The following is a 21,462-nucleotide window of genomic DNA, read 5'->3' as shown; positions in this document are numbered from 1 at the left end:
ATTCAGTTTTGATCAATGTATATAGCATGGAAACAATGCACAGCCTATCAGACTGCCTTCTGTGGGGAGTGGGGGGAGGGGAAGCAAGACTAGGGGAAAAATTGTAAGATTCAACAAAAATAAAAATTATTTAAAAAATAAAATGAATTTGGCAGAAAAAAAAGAATCCCCAGAAAGAACTAGAAGCTATCAGCATCAGTTCTCAAACTGTACTACAAAGCAGTAATCATTTATTTGATACAAATTAAAAAAAAGAGAGATTGTTAATTGGAATAGATTAGATAATCTACAAAAGCAAATACAGATAATAGTATAGTGTTCAAGAAACCCAAAGACCTAGCTAGGTCTTTGAACCTAGGGAAAAGGGCTTATTATTTGACAAAAACTCCTGGGAAATGTGGCCAAAAGTCTGGCAGAAACTATGTTATAACAAAACCATATACCCCACACCAACATAAACAACAAATTGTTACATGATCTAGATATGAAAAGTCTATGATATTTATGAAAATATCATAAACACCTTAGAAGAACAAGGAAGAGATTACCAGTCAACCCAATAAATAGGGGAAGAAGTAATGAGCAAACAAATGAGGGAAAGAATTAAGAGGCTAATTTTTGTTATATAAAATTACAAATCACAAACAAATCTAAGCCCTGGTTTTGTTCTTAAAGATTTTATTTATTTTGAGTTTTACAATTTTTCTCCCCCCCCCCCCCAGGAAAGCAATTTGTCAGTCTTTACTTTGTTTCCATGTTGTACATTGATCCAAATTGGGTGTGATGAGAGAGAATAAGCCCTGGTTTTGAATCAGAGTTCAGATCATCCCTCTAACATTTGCTAACTGGGTTATTTTGAGGTAATTTCACTTGCCTAGACCTCAATTTACTGAACTGTTCCTGGATTAGATTCCAAATAGGTTGGCCTGCTTCAAGGCTCTATCCTGTCTAATTCATCCCACATAAATGGTGCCCAAGTAATTTTCCTAAAGCTCAGGTTTGGCTGTCCTAACTTCATATTTTCCAGTGATTTCCTATTCTCCCTTTGTTGTTCAGTCCTATCTGGCTCTTCATGATCCTGTGTACCATACTATTCATGGGATTTTCTCGATAAAGTCACCAGAGTAATTTGCTATTTTCTTCTTTGATGGATCAAGGGAAATACAAGTTAAATGACTTGCCTAGGGACACATTGCTAGTAAATATTTGAGGCTGGATTTGAAGTACTGTTTTATCCATTTAACCATTTGGCTGCCCCAAATCTCCCAAGGATCAAATTATAAAATGCTTCACAAAGTGTCCCAAATCTAACTTTTCAAACTTGTTACATCCACCTCATCCCCTTTAGTGCAGCCCGTGGTCCTGCTAAAGTGTCCCTCATACATGATACTCCATTCCTGACTGTGTTATTGCCCTTGCTGTCACCCAAGCCTGGAATCCACTCCCTATACACCTTTTGGAATTCTCAATTCCCTTCAGATTGATTCAGGTGCAGTTTCTAAAGGAAGACTTTCTTATTTCTCCCAACAGCTCCCAAAGTTCTTCCTACCCCTACCTGTTCTTGTAACTCTTTATGTGTTTGGAGTGTATGGGTGTCACAGAGGATTGGCATCTCTGGTTTGAGGGCTTGCTGAGCCTTTTCTGTTTATTCATCCACCTTTAATGTTAACTCTTACCTGTGGCTCCAAGAAGCTCTAGCATGTGTAGAGGCCATACCCTGGTAAACCTTCTTGTCAGATGGACCACAAATCAGTCACATAAAGACTTCCTCAGCAGAATGGGTGAATGAGAACATTTTGTTCCAGTGGTCATAAAGGCAGCTGAAGCAGGTCCTGCGAAGCCCTTAGAACTTGGTTATATATTCATAATTTCATTCTTGAGAACATTCTCTTTGGCTCCATTCCCTTTGGCTGCCAAGGTCATCTTCTATCATCTTGCCTTTTGTCTTATCACTAGACTTTGATGGCTTTGGAAGAAAGAGTGAGGCAGATAACTCTGCCTCACTTTTAAATTCGATTCATGGGGGTGGCTAGGTGGCGCAGTGGATAGAGCACTGGCCTTGGAGTCAGGAGTACCTGGGTTCAAATCCTACCTCAGACACTTAATAATGACCTAGCTGTGTGGCCTTGGGCAAGCCACTTAACCCCATTGCCTTGAAAAATCTAAAAAAAAAATTCAATTCATGAATGAGTCAAAATATCACCCCAATATGCACGGTTTCTCTGAAAACAAAGGACAAACAACTGCATTTATATGTTTACTTAAGCATTATTACCTTGCAATGTGTCTTGAGTGGGGATTGTTGAACATTTTAGTGTGTTTCCTAGGAGTATTGCACATAGAGTGAGACACAAGTGACCTGACCAGGGCCATACAGTATGTGTTAGAGGGACTTGAACCCCAGTCTCCCTGGTTCTCAAGACAGTTCTTTGACCACGCTAGGAGGCACCTCATTGTCTTAGAAAAAAGAATCGACTCTGGAGTCAGAAGACCTGGCTCTTTCTCTTATGACTTATGTGACTTTGGGCAAAAAAACCCCAAAAACAAATCCCTTCACATCTCTGGGTCTCCGTTTTCTTATCTTTAAAATAAAATATTTGAATTTGGATACCCAGCAATCACTCTTTCATCTTCCATCTGGTGGAAAGAGCACGGGCTCTAGAACTAGGGGTTCTTATCCTGAGATCCAGGTCAATTTATTTTCATAGTTTCATTTTTTTTTCGGTTTTTGCAGGACAAATGGGGTTAGGTGGCTTGTCCAGGGCCACACCGCTAGGTAATTATTAGGTGTCTGAGGCTGGATTTGAACTCAGGTCCTCCACCTAGCCGCGCCCATCTGTTATTTTGAATACTTTCTCAAGCCCCGCCCCCGCCCTGCCCTCTCAAGCCCCGCCCCTCAAGCCCCGCCCCTGCCCCTCTAGCCCGCCCCCAAGCCTCTCCCTGTTTCTCCACATTCCATGGCGGCTCTCCCCAAGCCCCGCCCCCACTCATCTCCGGAACTCAGGGCTTCCGAGGCCCCACCCCCTGGACGCTTAAATCCTCCTCAAGCCCCGCCCCTTCCCCTCCTCCCACGGAATGCCCCGCCCCCTGAGCACGCTCTCCCGGGATTGGCCGGAAGGACCGGAAGTGCTCTCCGCGCGCCTGAGGAAAGGGCGGGCGCCGCGCTGGTGGCGGAGGCCGCGAAGCCCGGGCATCCGGAGGGTTTCCTCGCGCCTCGGCGGCGCCCCGGAAGGAACGTAGGTTATGTCTGGCGGCCAGTGGGAGGTCCGGACCCTAATGTTACAGACGGGGAAGCCGAGGGCGCCAGCCCTCAGGGGACCCCCCCCACAGCCTAATGAGGAGGGGGGCTCCTCGGCTGGTCCAGGGGGCCCCGGGCGGGCGACGGGGAGGAGCCTGTGGGGCCTTGAGGGACGGGTGAAGAGCGAGCATGCGGCAGGCTGGCCGTGCCCGCTGGAGTCCGCTGTCAGGGGCCGCAGGTCGCGGAGAAACAGGGCCCAGGGAAGGTCGAGTTGAGAAGCGGCAGCGTGGAGATCCTTAAATCCCTGTGGGTCAGCTCATATTCGAGGGCAGCTTCTGGTGAGGACCCAGCAAAGGAGACTGGCAGGGAGCAGTCCCAAGGGATGGAAGGAGAATCCGGAGAGAGGGGTGCCCCCAAGTCCAGAATGAAGAGGGTGCCAAGCAAGGGGTCATCTGCCAAAGGCGGCAGACAGATCAAGGAGGAGGACCTCTTTAACTGTCTTGGATGACTTTGGAGACAGCATCTTGGTAATGTCTGAGAGACTTCAGCCCGAGGCTTCGGATTCGCCACATGGCATGCTTCCACTGTCTGACTCGCCTCCTTGATCTGCTGTCTTCTGCCCTTCATTCATTCACTTCCTAAATGGTTCCTACATAGGTAAACCAAAGATGAGTTTAGAGTAGTGGATGGGGGGGCGCAGAAGACAGACAACATGCTGGATCTGGAATTATCCACTTCGTTTTCCCTGTGGCTGTTGGATTTTTGAGGAAGCCCTGTTAAATCACTACTCTATATGGAAAGAATATAAAAGTCCATGGTGATTTAAAAAAATTGAACCCAAATTTTATTTATTTGTTACATTTTAGAATTGTGGCTTATAAATATCAGATGAGCCCACGCCCCTGAGATTGCTTAAATTCTGCAAATTGATTTCTAAATTTTTTTTTTCCCTGTCGAGGCCTATAGTGGGAAAATGAATTTGATGGTTCTTTCAAGTCTTCTCTCTGGAGTTAGCTGACAGATCCCCCCAGTTGGATGCATAAGAAACTCTGTTATGTTGGAAAGTAATGCTAAACTTTGAAGGAGTGAAAAGGTAGCATCTCTTTCATATATATATATATATATGTAGATGTCCATTCATGCATGCAGTTATATGTATGTGTATATTTACATACACACATATACATAAATATGTGTGACTATTTAAATTGCACTCAGGTAGTGGGAATATGGTTATCTGTTTCATTTCACACGACTCTTATATGAATATTCATCATAGTGATCACTAGGTGGCAGCAGAGTGTTTTTGGTTAACAGCATCCCTAGAGAATGTGTGGTATTTCATTTAAAATCCAAGCACTGCCTTAAATTGCATTGGCCATGAGATCTTTGTAGGGTATGATACTTGAGACATAACTTTACTTAAGTTTGTGGTGTATTTTTAATACAGAAAAGGAAGAGGAATAACAAATGTGGGACATTTTTCTTAATTAACATAAAGGAATTTACATAGATAAGATGGTTTATTAGATTCACATCCAATATATAATTTTTCTTTTTCATTGGACAGATTATTTTGAATGCAGATTTTTAAGCAATTCTGTTTTTCAAGCTATTTAGTGTGTTATGTATATTATTAGAATTTGTTGAAGTCACAGGGATCTCAAGGATCACTGATACTAAATATTCATTATAAACATTATTAAAAACAGTTATATCTTACCTGTGTAAGGCAATATAACCACCTCTCTTTGCATCACACGTCCTTCATTATTTAAAGGTAATATGAAAATATGCAAATGTCTCTGTCTTGATGAAACTTTTCTTTGTTGATTGATAGATTCTAAACTGCCTTATTTTCACTCAAATTATTTTAATTCTCGAACTGTCCTGCTTTTTTAGGGGTCAGAGTAATTTTTAGATCCTGGATTCTCCTCTTTATGGAATTTTTATTTCTTTAATCTTTTCCTCCCTTCAGCCTGCTTTGCATAAAACATTTTGATTTTTAGTCTCTGTATTTTTGCACAAATGTAGCTGGGTGCAACTCTGTATAAAGATTTAGAAATTTGAATTGAGGAAATTTATTGCTGGTATGCAGGAAGTTGAGAATTGACTTTAATTTGATTTTTATTAATTTATTGATTAATTAATTAATTGAATCTTAAATTTATTTTTGATAGATCTATTGATTAATTAATGAGAGAGTATGAGAATTCTTATTCAAGAAAATAAATTGATTCTTGCTTAGATGGTATCACAGAATGACCTATTAAAGTTATACCTTTTTTGGGGGGGGGCAGCTAGGTGGCGCAGTGGATAGAGCACCAGCCTTGGAGTCAGGAGTACCTGAGTTCAAATCTGGCCTCAGACACTTAATAATTACCTAGCTGTGTGGCCTTAGGCAAGCCACTTAACCCCATTGCCTTGCAACCCCCCCAAAAAAAAACTAAAAAGAAAAAAGTTATACCTTTTGATAAATACTACTATCCTATATATTGCAGGTAGAATTTCATTGTTGACATCCATGACTGTGTGTTAACTCTGAATACAGAAAATTTTTAATGCTTGAAGCAAATCAAAGCTATATTAACAAAATGAAATGAATAATGGAGGCAGTTGTCAACATAATTCAGATAAAAATAACTTTTCTTGTGTAACTAAGTACATGAAATAAAAGCAGATATTGTGTCTAAATTATTCTGATAATGTTCTTAACTCTCCCCATTGTTTTACTGACAATCTGCCAAAGAGAAGAGTCAGTTATCTATTCAATTATTTTTACTTTTCTGTAGATAAAACTTTGACAAATTTCTATTTAGCATAAAAAGCTTTTATCAGACTATCAGGGATTCATCTTGCTAATTCTATAGAATTCTTTTAAATTGAAAGAGCTAAGTTCTGTGTTAAAAACCAATTTAAATGAAAAGTTATGAAAATACATGCTTTTTTCATGTAAGGAAATTTTAGTTCATAGCATAATTGAATTTACATAACTTTTAAACCTTGATATTGAAGTAGATAGATACTATAATAGAGTGAGAACTAAACCTGGAGTCAGGGAGGCCTAAGGTCAAATCCAGTCACAGAAACTTATTAGCTGTATGATTGGACAAGTCATTTAACTTCTGCTTACGTTTCCTCAACTGTAAACTAATAATAATAATAATAATAATAATAATAATAATAATAATAATCATAATCACCTATTTCCAAGGGTTGTTGTTAGGATCAGATGAGATCATAGTTACCATACCACCTGGGACATAGTAGGTATTTCCTAAATACTAGTTTCCTTCCTAAATTACATTTAAAAAAAATTTAAGGTATTTATCAAGTTAACAAATGCAAAAAGTTTCAGTTGCATTGTTTATTTTAGATAAATTTGATTTTTTCTGAAACTTAAGGCATTAAATTACTGATATCTATAGTTCAAAGGTTTTTAACCTTTGGTTTTCTTTGTAATTCTATGAATTTTGTTTTATGTAGGCGTCTCCATGCCATAAAAGGGTCATGTATCAAAAAAGATTGAGAGCTCTTGTGGTTTGTGTAGTTTCACAGCTCCACTTCTCAGAATGTGATTTTGAAAATTGAAGCTACTTGAGGGTTTTTTTGAGCTTTATTTTTGGCAATGCTTTTCACACATTGTGCTTGGCACAAGTTAAACTTTTTTTTCCCCTTCAAGGCAATGGGATTAAGTGACTTGCCCAAGAATCACACAGCTAGGTAATTATTGAGTGTCTGAGGTGGGATTTGAACTCAGGTCCTCCTGACTTCAGAGCTGGTGCTCTATCCATTGTGCCACCTAGCTACTCCTAATGTTAAGCTTTTAATAGATGTTGATTGATTGCTAATAAACTTCTAATTCTCTCTGTACTGCCACATATTCAGTCCTTTTTATATTGATTATGCTTAGATTTCTGCATTTTATGGTTTCTATCAAAAGAGGATTCATTATTGATAATATAAAATATTTTGCATTTGATCACATTTTCCAGCAGAGACTGAAGTTCCAATTAAAAATTTTTCAAAATATGTAGATTTGGAGGATGCTAAGTATTTAAAGTAATACATTCAATGAGTTTTTGTTTCTTGAATTGTGATATATATATATATATATATATATATATAGTAAGATATCAAACATTTAAGACATAATCCCTTTCTGCAAGGACATTATGGTCTAATTTGTGAGATTAAATATACATATGAGCTAGTTGGTGAACAAGAAAGTATTACTTATGATTGCATTATATGCTGGTAAAATTTATTGTTGGCTAAAGGAGGCAAACAAAGGTTTGCAAAGAAGTTGAGAATTGAGCTAGCCCTCGAAGAATGGATATATTATGTAGAAAGAATTGATATATTATGTAGAAAGAATTGTAGAGTGCTTTTCAAGTAGAGGAATATACGAATAAAAAAGATTGAGAGAGAAATGAATTGTGTGTGTTGGGAATGATATACACTAGACATAATCAGATGATATATTTTGGGGAATACTGGGAAATAAAGTTAAATAAGTAGGGAAAAGATATATGTCTTTTCTCTATTTAACATACATACATACATACATACATATATATATATATATATACATATATATGTATATGTATTTTTGTGAGGCAACGGGGTTGCCCAAGGTTACCTAGTTAGTATGTATCAAGTTTTTGAATCCAGATTTGAACTCACGTCATCTGGACTCCAGGGCCTGTGTTCTGCCCACTGTGCTATCTAGCAACCCCAGGGCTAGATTTTTCAGGACCTTGAAATATAGTCAGAGACCTTTGTTTTTATGGAGTAGGAAATGGGTAGTCATTTGAAAACTTTTGAGTATGGAAGTAGAATTATGATAGTGGTATTTAAGGGAAATTATTATTTCAGTAATGTGCAAAATGAAATGAAGCGAATAGAAGTAGAAAAATCAGCTAGGAGGAAGCTTTTGTAGCAATTAAAGTCTCAGGTGTTAAGATCATATGGGTGGTGACTGGAAATGAAGGGAGCTATATCCCAGAAAGAAGGGAGGGAATGTATTCCAGAGATACATTGGGAAAGAAAAACCATTAATACTTGGCTAGAGGGACATAGGAGAAAGAGAGCTCAAAGAATTCAAGATTGGAAAATTGTGCTACCATTGATAGAAGTCAGAAATTTGGGAGAGGAAAGCAGTTTAAATGGGGAAAGGGATGTGAAATGAGTACGTTTTAGACATGCTTGAGATTGAGGGGACTCTGGGGTATCTTAGAAAAAATTCTCTGGGTATTTGGAAAGACAAGACTAGAATACAGTAGGACAGAACTTATAGTAGGTGAGCTTTGGTAATAAAAATCATTAAATGCCAAGTTTTGGAGGCTGAAGCTACAGAGACAAAATATTCCCTCAAGCAACTTATTTTCTGTTGGGGATCTATAAGGAGATGCTAGTTGAAATTATGAATAGGGGATGAATTTGTTGAAAGAGTAAGAAAAGAGTGTAGAGAAGAGTAAAGGGTGAAGAATAGAGCCTTGGAGAACATCCATAATTAGGATGTAGGAGAAAGGAATCTGAACCAGGGATATGAGAAAAGAGGAAAACCAGAACAGTGTATTGCTACAGATACCGAAGGAGAGAGATTTCAAGGAAGATACTGCCAGCATTATCAAATGCTTCTGAAAGGTCAAGGAGAATGTGGATGGAGAAATTACCTTATATACACATAGTCACAATATGGCTAGAAGGAGGTGACTTCTGAGAATGCATTTTCAATAGGTTGGTAGGAATGGGAGTAATTGGGTATTAGTGAAATTTGGATAGGGTTGTAGACTCTTCATTTGGTATGTTTGACATCATTGAGAAGGAAAAACATGTTAGGAAGGGTATTTACATTTAAGTTAAAAGGAGACTTGAATATATTTGGAAGCAGAAAGAAGTCAGTTGGGAAGGAGAAATTAAAGGTATTAAAGAGATTGGGATAATAGGAAACTCCTTAAGAGTCAGTAGTGGTGCAGCTAGGTGGCGTAGTGGATAAAGCACCGGCCTTGGAGTCAGGAGTACCTGGGTTCAAATCTGGTCTCAGACACTACACTTAATAATTACCTAGCTGTGTGGCCTTGGGCAAGCCGCTTAACCCCATTTGCCTTGCAAAAAAAAAAAGAGTCAGTAGTAAGGGGCAAATATTTGTACAGTTTTGCAAAGTAGATAGAAATGTGATAAAATTTGTGGAACTGAATGTCTTAAAGATATAGCAACAGTAACAAACTCATTTCTTCTATCTTATCTCTCAGATGGAACTTTTGATGTTACTAATGGACCAGATATGTCTTAATAATTAAAAGGAGAAATCAGTGGAAAAATAGAAAAAAGAAAATTTAAAAGTATCCATGTCCAAAAAGTGAAAAGGAAGCCAAAAGAGAAGAAGGACAGGACTAATTTGTTAGATTGTATTTGCTTTTATAAATTGTGACAACCACATGATGGGGAGAAATCTCATTTTTCCTTTTTTTTGCTCATCCTTTGTATTTAAAGTGGACCAGTGATATCACAGTGTTGGAGTCAAGGTACAATTTATTCAACTGTGGTTGATTAGTTCAGTATGAACTTGGAAGACTGTACCACAGGTTGGATTCAAATAATTCACATGAGCATTTGGGATGGAATTATCTCTAGTTTGGGCACACCTCACATTTCCTTTGTGCTACTGCACTTCTGCTTTGCCAATATAGCACAATGCCTTTTTTTAGGGTTTTTTTTTTGCAAGGCAGTGGGGTTAAGTGGCTTGCCCAAGGCCACACAGCTAGGTAATTATTAAGTGTCTGAGGCCAGATTTGAACTCAGGAGCTCCTGACTCCAGGGCCTGTGCTCTATTCACTGTGCTACCTAGCTGCCCCACAATGCCTTCTTTAATGTGGGTACTTCATGCTGGGTGGTCTTGTGCAAGTATTTCTCATATTTGACAATTGATACTAAAGTTCAGAGCATGTGAGTCAGGTAATTATAAAGACAATAGTTAGATTTAGAAAGGCAAAAATGACTTTATTTAAAAGTTTTCTTAATAGAAGCTAAAACAATTACATTTATTTACTTATACAATAACCTATAATACGCTACAAAGTCAAGTTACAATATTCTATCTCCATTTGAGAATTTCTATAATTTCTGAACAATTTTATTTTCCAGCATATTAATATATTTGTCAGAGTTCATTATCCCCTATTCACTAGAAGTTTCAAAAATTCAGCAAATATTAGATTATTTCTTTTTATTTATTTACACATTACTAAAATATTCTTATTGTAAGAGTAAACATAATCAGCCCTCCTCCCAAAATTAAAAAAAAGTTCATGAGAAATAAAGTGAAAGAAAGAGGAAAAAAATGTACTTCAGTCTGTGTTCCGTTACCATCAGCTCTATCTCTGGAGTGGGTCCCATTCTTTATCATAAGTCCATCAGAGTAGTTACTTCCATATTTTTCCACTCTTGCTGTTGCTGATTGTAATTCCCTCCATTCATTCCTTCCCACTACCATTTATTATATTTTCTCTCTCCTTTCACTCTGTCCCTCTTAAAAAATGTGCTATGGGGCAGCTGAGTGGTGCAGTGGAAAGAGCACTGGCCCTGGGGCCAGGAGGCCCCCAGTCCACATCCCACCTCAGAGACCAGCAACCACCCAGCCCTGTAGTCCCGGACAGGCCAGCCAATCCCACCACCTTACAGAAAGTAAAAGAGAAAATGTGTTATATCTGACTATCCTTTCCTATGATCCACCCTCTCCTCTATCACCCACATTCCCCCTCTCCTCCCCCTGACCCCTTTCTTTCCTTTTTCTTCTAGATTTCTCTGCCCTATTATGTATGCTTGTTGTTTCCTCTCTGAGCCGTTTCTGAGGAGAATGAAGTCTTCTCATTTCCCCTCTCCTTTCCCCCTTCCATACCATTGCAAAAGCTATTTATTGACTCTTTTATATGACATATCTTAACCTATTCTACCTCTCCTTTCTCTTTCTCTCAGTAAATTTCCCTTTTACCCATTGACTCTATTTTTCCAATATATTATACCTTCATATTCAGCTCCCTCCTGTGCCTTGTCTATATAAGCTCCTTCTACCTGCTGTATTGAATGAGAACTGTTATCATTATCAGTATTGTGAGTATTATCAGTATCATCTTCCCATGCAGGAATACATATGTACATCATCATTAAGTCCCTCATAATTTACCCTTCTTTCCCATTCTATGCTTCACCTGAGTCCTGGACATTTGAAATTCCTGTTCCATTGAAAGTCAGTCTTTTCCCCTGGAAAAGGATGTTCAGTTTTGCTGGGTAGTTGATTCTTGGTTGCATTCCAAGCTGTTTTGCCTTCTGGAATATTATATTCCAAGCACTCCTGTCTGATCCTGACTATAGCTCCACAATATTTGAATTGTTTCCTTCTGTCTGCTTGTAATATTTTCTCCTTGATTTGGGAGTTCTGGAACTTGGCTATAATATTCCTGGGGTTTTTTGGATCTCTTTCTGGAGGAGATTGGTACATTCTCTCAATTTCTATTTTGCCCTCTGCTTCTGGGATATCAGGGATATCAGGGCAACTTTCCTATAGAAATTCTTTTTTTTTTTAGGTATTTTTTGCAATGCAAATGGGGTTAAGTAGCTTCAAGGCCATACAGCTAGTTAATTATTATGTGTCTGAGGCCAAATTTGAACCCAGGTACTCCTGACTCCAGGGCCGGTGCTCTATCTACTGCAGTACCTAACCGCCCCTAGAAATTCTTTAAAAATGAGGTCAAGGCTCTTTTCCTGATCATGATTTTCATGTAGCCCAGTGATTTTTAAAATGTGTCTCCTGGATCTGTTTTCCAGGTCAGTTGTTTTTTCAGTGAGATATTTCACATTTTCTTCTAGTTTTTCATTCTTTTGGTGTTGAATTATTGTGTCTTGATTACTCGCAAAGTCATTGGCTTCCTTTAGCTTCCATTCTACATTTGAAGGATTTGTTTTCCTCAGAGAGCTTTCTTATCTCCTTATCCATCTGGCCAAATTTTCTTTTTAAGGCATTCTTCTCTTCATTAACTTTTTGAATTGTTTTATCCATTTGATCTAAACTGGTTTTTAACATGTTGTTTTCTTCAGCATTTAAGTTGCTGACTTGGTTTTCATGTTTTTCCTGCATCTCTCTCATTTCTCTTCCCAAATTTTCTTCTACCTCCTTACTCGATTTTTCAAAATCATTTTGAGTTCTATCCTGGCCTGAACCCAACTTCTATATTTCTTAGAGTCTTTAGATGTAGAAACTTGAACTTTGTCATCTTCTGAGTGTGTGTTTTGATCCTCTATGGGACCAAAGTAATTGTATATGGTCAGGTTCCTTTTTTTCTGTTTACTGTAAATTGCCCTAACTTGTGCCTAGTTTTGGGGTGCTTCCTGAGCTTTTGAGTATTATTGGGATACCAATAATAGAGAGGCTCTTACTGCTCTTCTGCCTGTGCTCTTGTCTGTGGATGACCACAAGTACACCCCCTGCCCTGGGTCCCTGGCTCCACTGTGGTAGTACAGGGGCTCAGACTGTGCCTGAGGTCTGAATATGGACAAAGCCCCAGAGTCCTGTCCCATGAACAGAGGAGAGACCTCAAAAGTCTCTCCCTGTCCCTTTACCTTCCATGGGCTGAGTGTTCTGGAAGCAACTGCCAGGTGACTTCCTGCCCAGTGGTTCTGTGGACCTGCTTCTGTTTCCAGGAATCTAGGCTGTGCTGAGATCCACACTGGGGACTCCGCATTCTGAGCTCACTCTGGCAGAGGTCCTGCTTATTTTCCAAGTTGTTCTTGGTGCTCCCTAAGTTGGCAGGTCAGGAAACTGCTTCTGCTGCCAGGAGTCACCTATTCCAGTGACCCAGGTGCCCTGTGAGCTGTTCAGAAGGCTGGAGCTCCTTTGCTCTGGTGCTTCCACCCCCTCCAACCACATGGAACAGAGCCTTCCCATGATCTTCCAGATTACCTTGGGCTGGAGAATTGCCTCACTTTATCTTTCTGTGAGTTCTGTCTCTTGAAAATTTAGTTAGAGTAATAATTTTAAGGTTTTTGAAATATTTTGGGAGAGAGCTCTTAGGAAAGGCTATTCTCCTGTTACCATTTTGACTCTGCCCCCTATTTAAAAAATTGATTTTATTAATAATTTTTACACGGTTTAAATTTCTCCCCAAACCTCCTCTACTTGCTCCCAGAGAGCTGTCTTTTATAACAAATTGTTTTTAAAGGAAAAGAAAAAAAAATTAAAACCAATCACCTTATTGAAAAAAACTAACCTTATACATCATGGACCTTACCCTCACAAAAGGAGGTGACAGAGTATCTTCCATATTTTTTCTTTGCAGCTGAAGTTGCCATTTATAATTTATAAGATTAGGCTTTAAATTAATAGTTTAATTTTAATGTATTTTATAATTCTATAGTTGGATTATTTTATTTTTAGTAACCAAATTTATTTTAAAAATTGTAGCATTCATTTAAAATTTTTAGTTCCAAATTTTCTCCTTTCTTTAAGTCTTTCCCTTACCCATTAAGAAAGTAAGTAATATAATACCCATTGTAAATGTGAAGTTAGCTAACAATTTTTAAATGGGTTGTTATTCTTTCCATTTATATTGTTATTGTCTATTGTTTACTTCACTTTGCATAAGTTCATGCAAGTGTTTCTATCGTTATCTGTTTTCATAATAGTCTTTTAAAAATTTTAATTTAATTTTTGTTTCATTTTAAGTTCCAAACTGTCTCCTTCCCTCTCAACCTCACACTAGATAAAGCTACCATTTCACACACACACACACACACACACACACACACACACACACACACATATCCCCTCTGTATCTGTGAAACCATACTATGCATATTTCTGCTTATTAGTTCTTTCTCTGGAGGTGGATAGTATCTTCCTTCATAAGTTCTTTATAGTTGATTTGATCATTTATTAGAATACTTAGGAAACATAGTCATTCACAGTTATTCTTTGAAAAATGTTGCTGTTTTACAATGTTTTCTTGGTATTGCTCATTTTACTCTTCATTATTTGATGCAAGTCTTTGTCTAAAGTCAACCTGCTTATTATTTCTTTCTTTTTTTATTTATCAAAACTGTATTTTATTTTTTCAATACAAGATAAATACCATGCTTGTTACTACTGCAGTTTAAGGCCAACAAAGGCCATATAGCGAACTGCTCAACAGTCACCTAAATGCAAAAGAAAGAAAAGTAAAGATGGAAAGTGGACATTAACACAAAATTCCAACTACAAACACTTTTAAAAAATGGAATGAGATTTCAAAGAAGCTAACCTGAAAGTCTAGTTCACCTGGACAGGATGTTAAAATAGCGTCCATTTGATCAAAGATCACCTTACCTTTGCACATATTTCTTATGAAGTCATCATATATTCAATAACTAAAAATGTATGACTTTCTTTGGCCTGCTGGTATTATTATTATTATTATTTACAAACTATTACTCAGGAATTCAAATAGACACTGGTTACATGGGGTACAATTTTTTGTTAGGGGCTTTCTAACAGAAATCACACAAAAATTTGATTTGGTTGTACAGTACTGCAAACAGCTGGTGATACAACCTGGGCCATGGTGACAATATGATAAATAGGTAACTTTAAGGCTGTCCATCAATGTTAGATGTTGCTTATTATTTCTTACAGCAGAGTTTAGCCATTCCTCAATTTATAGACAGCTTTTCAACTTCCAGTTATTGGCTACCATGGAGAAAATGGCTGGAAATATTTCAGAATATATAAATTCTTTTCCTTGGAAAATAGATCTAATAGTGGTATTGCTGTGTCAAAGAGTGTATATACAATTTTATAACCCTTGGACATAATTCCAGATTATTCTCCAAAATGGTGAACAAATTTAGTTTTACCAATGATGTATTTTTTATCCGAGCTTCCCCACACTTTTGTCTCTACTTCTTTTCATTATTTCTCTTGTTATTTTAGATCTTTTGTTTTTCCAATTTTTATTTTTTTCAAATTCTGATAAAGTATTCCCTCAAAAGGGCATTAAAATTTAAATTAATTTTGTTAGTATTTTCTTTTTTATTTCATTTCTTTTGTTTTTTTTCTATTTTAAAGCACCTTGCTTTTTATTTAATTTTTTCACATTACTATAATAGTCATGTTGTAAAAGTAAATATAATTCACCCTCCCCCCTCCCCCACAAAGAAAGAGAACCTCAAGAAAAATAAAGTGAGAGACAAAAATGTAATGCTTCAGTTTGTATTCAGATATCATCAGCTCTGTCTTTGGGATGGGAATTCTTTAATCATAAGTCCATTCGAGAATTTGCTTCAATGTTTTTTTCACAGTTGCTATTGTTAGCTCCTTCCCACCACCATTTATTCTATTTTCTCTCTCTCCTTTCACCTTGTATCTCCTCAAAGGTGTGTTGTATGTGACTACTCTCTCCCCCACAATCTCCCCCCTCCTATCACCTACATCCTTCTCCTTTCCCCTGTACCCCTTCTCCCATCCCTTCCTCTCCTATTTTCCTCTAGGCTAAGATAGATTTCTGTACCCAATTGAGTGTGTATATTATTTCCTCTCTGAGCCACTTTGGATGAGAGTGATTTTCCCACATTGCTCTCAATTTTCTTCTCAGTTTTTCCTCTACTTCACTTACTTTTCAAAACCTTTATTGAGCTCTTTCATAGCCTGAGCTCCATTCATATTTTTTCTTGGGAGGCTTTGGATACAGAAGCTTTGACTTGTTATCTTCTGAGTGATTCTCCATGGGACCACAGTAATTGTCTATGGTTAGATTTTTTTCTTTATGTTGTTTGCTTATTTCCTCAGCCTAAGACTTGATTTTAACTTGGTTAAGGTGGGGTTCTGCTTCCATAGTGGAGAAAGCACTTTCCCAAGCTTTGAGTGTTTTTGCAGCTGTTTTCAGGTACCTCAGTTCCTTCAAGGTCTTACGAGAGGCTCTTGACTGCTCTCCTGCCTGTTCTCTGGATGACCACAAGCACTCCCCCTGCCCTGGAGCCATGAGGAGGGTTCCTGCCCCACTATGGAAGTATGGGTCCCCAGACTGTGACCTAGATCTGAGTATAGGCAAAGCCACGGAGTCCTGCCTCAGGGAGAGCAAAGACACCCCTGCAATCTCCCCCGATCCTCTTTTTGTCCATGGGCTGAGCTCTGGAAGCAGCTGTCAGGTAGCTCCCAGGCCTGCTCCTGGTCCCCAGGGTTGGGTTTGTGGTGAGGCCTGTGCTGGCCTGGCAGAGTTTTCCTGCTTTACCTCCAAAATTGTCCTTGGCAATCCCTGAGCTGAGAGGTCTGGAAACTGCTGCTGCTGCTGCTGCCACAGACCCAAGTGCCCCACGGGCTGTTCCTGGATGACTGGAGCAAGTTTGATCTGGTGGCCTGAGCTGTGTTGTGACCCTTTCCAACCCCGGTGTAAACAGACCCTTCCTGCTGATCTTCCAAGTTGCCTTGAGCTGGAATATTGTTTCACTCAGAATTTCTGTGGGTTCCACCACTCTAGAATTTGGTTGGAGTCATTAATTTGGAGGTATTTGGAGTGGTCTGGGCAGGGAGCTGTTGGGATTTCCTGCCTTCACTCTGTCATCCTGGTTCTGCCTTTATTTTCTTTTTTATTATATTGACATGACCCACCTATGAGTGCTGAATATTTCTCCAGCTATTCAAGTTCTTTTTTTCTTTAAGGAGCACTTTGTAACTGAAGTTATATATAAATCTTTTATGTGCTTTGGTAGGTTGATTCCAAATATTTTGTACATTTTGTATTTGGAATAGATTATTATTGTTTCTTGTGTTTTGTTATTATAACAGAAATACTGTTGATTTTTGAGGAATTATTTTGTGCTTGAAACTTTGCTGAAGCAATTAGTTGTCTCAACTAGTATCTTTGCTGTTTCCCAAAGAGGGAGAGTTGTATCTTCTTTTTACTGCTCTTTATGCCTTTAATTTCTTTCTCTTGTCTTATTTCTGTTACTAGCATTTTATGAACCATATCAAATAAGAGTGATGTTAGTGGGCATCCTTGCTCTTACTCCCATATTTATTGGAAAAGATTATAATGTTATCCCCATAGCATATGATACTTGCTTGGACGTAATACTTTTTATGAAAGAAAAAAAGGTTCTTCTGCTCCTTTACTTTGTAGGTTCTTAGTCTAAAAGAGTACTGTACTTTGTCAAATGCCTTTTTTCTTTCTCTTTTGAGGTGATCATGGGTTCTGGATGTTTTGGTTTTTAAAATGATTAATTATGTTGTTTCCCTAATGATGGATCATACTTATACCCCTTGTATAAATCCCTTTTGGTCATAATGAATTATTTCTGTGCTAAATTGCTGTAATCTGTTTGTTAGGATTGTGTTTAAATTTTTAAGTCAATGTTCATTAAAGATATTGACCTATAGTTTTTTCTCTGGATTTTATCTTTCCTTGGTTTAGGTATTAGGACTATATTTGAATTATGAAAGGATTCTGACAAGGTGCTTTCTCAATTTTTGAGTATAGTTTATGAAGTATAAGTAATAATTGTTCTTTAAAAATTTTATGTAATTTCCCTGTGAATCCATTAAGATCAGATTTTTCCCCTCCCCTCCCATCTTCCCCCCTACCACTCCGTTCCTTTACATCCTCTTCTGATATTGAGTCATCTAAGATCTCTAAGTGGACTTCTGATAGTTTGAATATTTTTTACTTTTTAAGGCATTCTTTTTCTTTTGGAATCACTGGTTTTTTTAGTGTATACTGCTCATAATGTTTTTTCTATTTCTTTTTTTTCAGATTAGCTAAGAATTTATACATTTTATTGATCTTTTCAAAGAAATGGCTTTGAAGGTTTTTTAAAAATCATTTCTTTGAGGGGGTTGTTTCTAACTCATCTATTTCCCTTCTAATTTTTAATATCTCCTCTTTTGGTCTTCTTTTTATTTGTTGACTTTCTAAATTTTGAAAAATATATGTTCAGTTCATTAATCCCTTCTTTTTCTGTTTTATTGATGTATGTTTTTAAAGCTATAGTTTAACTCACTCATTTTTAGGATTTTGTTCTTAAGTCTCCATTTGGATCAGTAAATCTGTCTCTCTGTCTTGTCTGTCTTTTTATCTATTTATTGTGTTCTTAAACCAATTATTATTTTTATTGCATTATGGTTTGTAAAGGATGTATTAACCATTTCTGCTTTTTATCCATACTTGCAATATTTGTTTGCCCTAGGAAATGATCAATTTTTACAAAAGTTCTCTGTGATACTTAGAAATATTGTATATTCTTTGCCCCTCCCATTTAGAGGCACTCTTTAAACATAGTTTCTCCAGGATTTATTAGTTTCATATTTTTCCTGTTTTTTTACCTTTCTGTTTAACTTCTCTAAAACGGAGAGATATTGAAATATCCTGCTACATTCTGTATAGTTTTTAATCTTCCTATAGTTCAGATGTTTCCTTAATAAATTTGGATGTGAAGACATTTAGATTTTTATATGTTTATTACTTATATTGGCTTTTTGTTTAAGATTCCTTTCAGCACAACATATATTGTTTTTCCCTTTTAATTTTTTGAATGTTTGTTTTGGCTTTGTCAGCATTATTTCAACTCTTGCTTTTTTGCAAGTTACACTCTTGCACTTAATGCAAAATTAATTTTTTTCTGTCTCAGTTTAATTTTGAGCCTATCTTTGTTTTTGAAATGTTTTTCTTATAAGCATCTTATTCAATCTGTCACTTTTTTGTTTTATTGAATTGTTTAATACATTCAAGTTAGGTTTATATTTTCCTTCATCTCTCTAATATTTTCCCCCAAGTTTTGATTTCCTCCTCTTCTTTTGCTGTAAATGCAATACTCTGTTCCTTCATTTACTTTAGTCTTTTTTCAAAGTGACCCTATTCCCACTGGCTCTTTTCCCCTCATTCCTGATCCCCTCCTCTTGTTTGTTACCACTTTCCCTTTGAGAGTTTTGTTTATAAGTTTGTTTTTCTTTCCTCCTTTTATTTGATTATATAATTCTTCCTTCCCCTTTCCTCTTAATCAAGCAAATTCTACCTTCTCTTACCCTTCATCTAGTCTAATTTATTAGTTTTTAAAATTTCATTTTCTTTTAAACCCTTTCCAAAAATATTTTTCTCACTCTCTTCATTATTCATTCCCTTTTTCCATCTATTTTAGATCCTCATGCTCTGATTCATGACTCCTATAAGTCTCTAGTCTCTCTTCTCTCTGTATTCCTCATACAATTCCAAATTACCCATAATAGGTTCTTTCATCTGGGTTGTTTTTGCAATTATTGTATAGAGCTTGCCCCATGGATTTCCTTATTCCATTGTACCTCACCTTCAGAATATTGCCAATTATTGAAGGGGTCATAAATAATACTGCTCCATGCTAGGGCCCCCTCCTCTACCTATCCCTGATTATGTAGCTCACTCCCATGGTTTCTTTCTACCACCCCCACCACCTATTTGCCTCAAAATTTCCATTCTGGGTCTGTGCTCTTCTATTCCCTTTGGTCCTATTTGCCCCCAGGAGTTCCAAATCCCCCATTGGGTGGTAGTACAAATACTTTTCAAGTTCAAATCTCTTTGGTTAGTCAATGCAAAGTCCTCTCCCTTCACAGAGCATCTTTCTTCGTCTAAAAGAGCATTCTTCAGTGGAAACCTTCCCCGTCACCAAAGGACCTTTTCCTTTTCCCCTATTTTCTTCCTGCGCTGTACCCAGTCTTTGTTGTTACTCTCTTCCTACTCTATTTTTGACTGCTGCATTTCTTTTGTTTGAGATGTCTGAGAAATAATTTCTTCATGCTAACTTTCTTTCTAAAAAGTTTCAAATATTTCTTTATTATTGAATGTTCATATTTTTTTCATTTATAGTTAAGCTCAAGTTTGTAATCTAGGTCACCCTGAGCTGTATCTTGAACTCCATAGCTCTTTGGAACTCATCATTCCATTCCTTCCTATGTTTTCTGGTAGGTGCAGAATAGTCTTGTAAGTTATTCAAATGTTCTTTTGTATTTGAAAAATCTTTCTCCGGATGGCAGGCAGAACTTGTTGCTTATGAATTCAGTAGTCAAATTTAACACTATGTGTCTTGAACTTTGCAGCCTTGGGTTTTTTTCTGGATACTATTTGGGAATTTTTAAAATTAGGATTTCATTTTTTTATATTCAAAAGTTCTGAGCAATTCTCTCCTTATTTCCTTCATTGTGGTCTTAAATCTTTTTGTCCTGACATATTCTTTGGGGAGATCTATGATCCTTATGTTGTCTGTATGCAGTATTTTCAAGATCAGTATGTTTTGCTTGCATAGTGAGAATATTTTCATTTAATATTATGTTTTTCCTTTTTATTCTTCTAGATTGGCCTTTGGTGACACTTTCCATTGAGGATTTCACATTTTCTATTCTGCTCACTGTTTTTGCTGTGCAGGCTATAAAACTCTGTTCTCATAATTCTCATTTCTTTTTTGAACCATTCAGGAACAGTGTAATTGCAGCTCCATTTTCCCACAAAGTCAAGTATTGGATCATTTTCATTTATTTTGCAGTATTTATTCATAAATGCCTAAAATAGTTTTCTTGATCTGGAGACCATATTTCCCTCTGTTAATGTTTTCTCTGATGGGGTCAAAATATTTGAGTTTTCTTCTTCTAAAATCTTTGGTAATTTTAGCCCTCCCCCCTCCATTTTTTCCCATTTAATTCCTGTCTATCCCTTCTGATGTTGATTTCTTCTGGGGTTGGATCTAAAAACATCTCAGCTTCTTCTAATATTGGGAAATTCATGTTCACCAGTCTAGATCTCTTTCCCAAGTGATGAAAATTGGTTCCAGCTTGATGCTCTGTTCTTTTCCTTAGGTTTAGTAGGGTCCTGGTGTCTTGTCTGTTCCACTTACTCTGTTCCTCAGGTCTCTGGCCAGCTCCTGAAGTTTAGGTGAGTGAGGGTGGGATTGGGAGGTGGGGAGTAGCCTCCAGCAGGCTTTGCTACTTATGGTCTGCTGTCTCCCAAGCTGACTGCTTGTTACTGCCCAAGCAGAGTCAATTTCTGCAGCCTAGACCTAATGTCTCCATGCCATCTGTGGAAAGAGTGAAGGAGACCAGGTTGTGTTGTACTGTAAGCCCTTCGTTGCATATTAGGTCTTTGGGTTAGCTAGTGATGTCTTGAGACCAGTAGCATAAGAGGTGGGGCAGAGTCTGATGAACTTAAGGACAGTAAATATCAGTTCTTCTTTTTTAA

The 21,462-nt window shown here is 37.4% G+C and overlaps 1 protein-coding gene across 1 annotated transcript in view; it reads left to right on the top strand.

Moving 5' to 3' along the window:
- Positions 1-3,146: 3,146 nt before the first annotated feature.
- Positions 3,147-21,462, top strand: part of CCDC73 (coiled-coil domain containing 73) — a 160,954-nt gene continuing 142,638 nt past the window's right edge. The window contains exon 1 of the mRNA XM_074230433.1: positions 3,147-3,236. The gene's annotated coding sequence lies outside the window, so the exon portion shown is untranslated. The remainder of the gene's footprint in view (positions 3,237-21,462) is intronic.

This window comes from Macrotis lagotis, chromosome 3 (genome assembly GCF_037893015.1).
Source record: "Macrotis lagotis isolate mMagLag1 chromosome 3, bilby.v1.9.chrom.fasta, whole genome shotgun sequence".
NCBI classification, from domain to species: Eukaryota; Metazoa; Chordata; class Mammalia; order Peramelemorphia; family Peramelidae; genus Macrotis; species Macrotis lagotis.
Note: the sequence above shows the minus strand (reverse complement) of the source record. Positions and strands in the feature narration are given on the sequence as shown.